We start from the raw sequence: 4,613 nt of genomic DNA, 5'->3' as shown, positions 1-4,613 counted from the left end.
TGACTGTGTGGAAGCCCCACAGGCCACGAGCCAAAAACCACAAAGTGCAAATCAGAAGTAAACGATCGTATTTGAACTGAGTTGGTGTGAAACGGGAACTTAAAAGTGCTCAGTCAGACAGGGATTTTACTCTCTAGACATTACATGAAAGTAAAATGACCCATGTGTAACAGGAAATGAATAAAAGGGGTTGGGATTAATCAGAATAAATGTTTATGAGTCAATGACAGATGAACGACAGCAGTTTCACCGACTGTGCTTCATTTGCGAGGCTCTCCAAAAGAGCAGCCGTCATTGTTGTGGAGACTTATGGCGCCTGTACCACTAATTCATCGCATTTCTTGATCATTACTGTTAAACACCAGAAAGATCAATGATTTATTCAGAGTGCTCAGGTTCAAACTGACATTACAAAATGCTCCACATGATAATATTTAATGATTGCTAACAAGGAGATCAATGTAAATTAAAATAATGATGAAATGTATCACTCTTTAATAATATAAAATTAACTCTATGAATGCACTTTTGATTGGTATTTTACAGAACCAAGGGTAAGCTACCAAACCCAAAAAACAAATCAGTGAAGGTGGCAGACAATCTTAATATGTGAAAAAGTCTTTAAAAAAAGGCGGAGCTGGGAGGAGGATAAGACACGCCCAGCCAGTTAGCGAGAGGGTGGTGAGAGGGCGGTCATTATAGATACTCATACACAATATGTACAATTTTAATACTTTGAGCTCAAACGTGAAGAGTTGGACCTAAATCAATCAACACTACTCGAGTTTAAACAATTTTACTACTTACTACTTTAAAAACTACTTTTCCTCTCAAAAATGCTTGCAGTTTGGCATGCCCCAGGGAAACTGTCTTGGACCAGTACTTTTTTCGATATTTACCACTGTCATGCCTTCTGTCCTAAATAAGTGCAGCGCTACTTTATTTGAAGATGATACAACTAAATATTTTGGATCGACTAATATGACTGAATTAAGACACACTCTTTAGTCTGAACTGCTGTTATTTGACCGTGAATGTGAGAGTAGACTTGTTTTGAATGTGACAAAAAAACCAAAAGTACTGTGTACTGAGTCAGAATGCCACTTCTAATGATAATCAATTGTGCCTATCACTGAAGTATTCAGATACTGAACAGGCTCAAGAGGTAGATCTGCTTGTTGTCACACTGCTTTGCTTGGCTGTTAAAGGTCGAGGTCACTATGACCTTGCATCTGTCTAATTCTCACAAACACAACAGCTCGAAAAGGTCTCATGGAGATTTCTTCAAATTTGGCTCAAATAACCACTTTGAATTCAAAACGAACTGTCAAAGGTCAAGGTCACTGTGGCCTTATGTCCTTTTCTTTTTTATGAGAGCAATATCTCAAGGAGGTCTTGAGGGAATTTCTTTAAATTTCCCTCAAACATCCACTTGGACTTAACATCAAGCCGATTAGAATTTTGTTGTCAAAGGTCAAGGTCCCAATGACCCTATGTCCTTTTCTTTCTCAAAACACTATGTAAGGAAGGCCTTAAGGGATTTTCTACATATTTGGCACAAACGTACATTTGGACTTAAGAATGAACTTATTAGAATTTGGTGGTTAAAGGTCATGGTTACTGTGTCCCCATGTCTGTCTCTTTCTCATGAAAGCATTATCTCAAGAAGGACTGGAGGCAGTTTCTTCTAATTTGACACAAACCTCCATTTTGACTGAAGAATGAACTGATTAGAATTTGGTGGCTGCAGGACAAAGGGTTAATGTTATTTGACCTAAATAAACATGTTTTTGATCATAACTCAAGAATTCATACCCTGACCATGACAGATGTCTAACAGGACAAAATTATGACATTTTATGTCAAAAAGTTCAACTGTGAGGTGGTAGTACTAGCTATCCTAAACAAACCCATCTTCAACATTCAAATTTCTCACCTAAACACAGTGAATATAAGACATAACAAGCATACTGAGTGTATTTCTTCATAATTTAGTACTTCTCCTTACTTATTTACAAAACCTTTAGATGTCTGCTGATTGTCAGACTGATGGGCAGACGTTTGTGCAATATTCAGGGACAACCATCACCTGCAACAATCAACGGTTCTTCTTACATTATTCTACATAAAGCATCCAATGACACCTCTTACTGCACATACAGCCCCTGCACATTATTATTCTCCAGTAAGTTATATTTTAACTCGGTCACTACGCTCAACCTTCATTCAGACCATTTCTGAGTATAAACATAACTGTTGCAACAGCCTGCTGAACACTATCACCTTACATATCCTGAAATAAACGAGTACTTTGGAAAGAAACACACTGCTGTGTTACATGTGACATAGCAGCACTTTACAGAGGAGGTCTGACTAAAGCTCCACCTCTCACCTGACTCACCTGAGACAAACCAGGAAGTACTTTATTCCTCCTGACTGAAGACAGACAAACGGACTAAAAAACAGACCATCAGATTCACCTTCAGATCAAACTAACAGCTTCCTCTACAGGAGAGAAAGGTGGAAACTCCAACACTGCTGCTTCAACCTGCTGACTCTCCACACACTGAATGTGAGTTTGACCAAAAACACGACTCAAAGTGAAAGTAAACTTCAGTGAAGTTAGTGGAGGGGGAGAGGAGCCATGACTGACTGTACTTTCTGTCTGCTGTGTTTTCAGCTTCACTCAGAGACTAAATGGCTTCCAGATCAGAGGAGGATCTCTGCTGTCCGGTCTGTCAGGACGTCTTCAGAGATCCTGTTCTTCTGTCATGTAGCCACAGCTTCTGTAAAGACTGTCTGAAGAGCTGGTGGACACAGAAACCAGCACAGGAGTGTCCAGTTTGTAAGAGACGATCTTTGTTTGAACCACCTTGTAACCTGGTGTTAAAGCAGCTGTGTGAGTCCTTCTTACAGGAGAGAGATCAGAGAGCTTCAGAGGCTCTCTGCAGTCTGCACTCTGAGAAACTCAAACTCTTCTGTCTGGACCATCAGCAGCCGGTGTGTGTCGTCTGCAGAGATTCAGAAAAACACAGCGACCACAGATTCAGACCCGTCGATGAAGCTGCACGACAACACAAGAAGAAACTTCAGGAGACTCTGGAGCCCTTAAAGGAGAAGTTAAAGGTTTTTAAACGAGTTAAAGTGAAGTCTGAACAAACAGCAGCTCACATGAAGGTCCAGGCCCGACGCACAGAGACGCAGATTAAGGAGCAGTTTAAGAAGCTTCACCAGTTTCTGGAGGAGGAAGAGGAGGCCAGGATGGCTGCACTGAGGGAGGAAGAGGAGCAGAAGAGTCAGAGGATGAAGGAGGAGCTGGAGGCTCTGAGCAGAGAGATAGCAGCTCTTTCAGACACGGTCAGAGACGCAGAGGACGAGCTGAGAGCCGAAGACGTCTCCTTCCTGCAGAGATACAAGGCTGCGGTGGACAGAGTCCAGCAGCGCCCCCTGCTGGAGGATCCACAGCTGCTCTCAGGAGCTCTGATAGACGAGGTCCAACACCTGGGCAACCTCACCTTCAACATCTGGAACAAGATGAAGGACATGGTCTCCTACAGTCCTCTGATCCTGGACCCAAACACTGCTCATCCAAACTACATCCTGTCTGATAATCTGACCAGTGTGAGACGAGGGGAGGAGAAACAGCAGCTTCCTGATAATCCAGAGAGATTTGCTTATTTCTGCTCTGTCCTGGGCTCTGAGGGCTTTAACTCAGGGACTCACAGATGGGATTTCAATGTTGGAGACAAAAAAAAGCCTGGAGACTGGGTGTGTTAGCAGAGTCTGTCCAGAGCAAGGGAGACATACAATCTGGATTATGGGGATTGGCGTTCTATGCGGGTAAATACTTTTTACAGTCACCATCAAATCCAGCCACTGCCCTCGTAGTGCAGAAGAAGCTCCAGAGGATCAGAGTGAATCTGGACTGGGACAGAGGAAAGCTGTCGTTCTCTGATGCTGATACTAACACACACATACACACCTTCAGACACACTTTCACTGAGAGGATGTTTCCTTACATTAGCTCTATGGATGAAGTGAAGATTTTACCACTGAAGGTCCGTGTGAGAGTGAAACAGAACAGGTAGAGAATAAGAGGATCATTATATTCATGCTCAGGGACAAATCATTGTATTTGAAAACTTAGACTCCTCTTACATTTAGGAACAAAAAATAACATCACAGTCTAAAAGTGGCGTATTTGCTCGAGACAGTGGCTGAGACAGAGAGCCTGAAGACTTTTAAGATGAAAGAATATTTTTCATGAGAGTTATAATCCTTTAGTTTTTTCCTAAACAAGTAATTACAAACCATCAAACTGAAACTTATTGTGACTTTTTTCATACTGTGTAACTGCTGTTAACAGAGACAAAGATATACTTACTATAATGAAATGAAGAAAAGTGATGGCATGACTTTAGATTAAAAAATTTCAGCAGATGAACTGTATCTGGAGTCTTTTTTTGTCGTGCTTTTAGGAAGTTAATGGACTTTTTAGCTGCTGCTTTGTCGCCCTCTGCTGTTTATTGTGTGTTCAACTGAACAGGATAAAAATAATTAGATAAGTATTTTTACCACATTAAAGTTTTCTTCAATATTATTATTATTATTAT

General features: G+C 41.1%; 1 pseudogene; it reads left to right on the top strand.

The window, feature by feature from the left end:
* Positions 1-2,440: 2,440 nt before the first annotated feature.
* Positions 2,441-4,402, top strand: LOC121949791 (annotated as a pseudogene).
* The last annotated feature ends 211 nt before the right edge of the window (positions 4,403-4,613 follow it).

Source organism: Plectropomus leopardus, chromosome 2 (genome assembly GCF_008729295.1).
Source record: "Plectropomus leopardus isolate mb chromosome 2, YSFRI_Pleo_2.0, whole genome shotgun sequence".
In the NCBI taxonomy this organism is placed as follows: domain Eukaryota; kingdom Metazoa; phylum Chordata; class Actinopteri; order Perciformes; family Serranidae; genus Plectropomus; species Plectropomus leopardus.
This window is presented reverse-complemented; position numbering and strand designations above follow the sequence as displayed.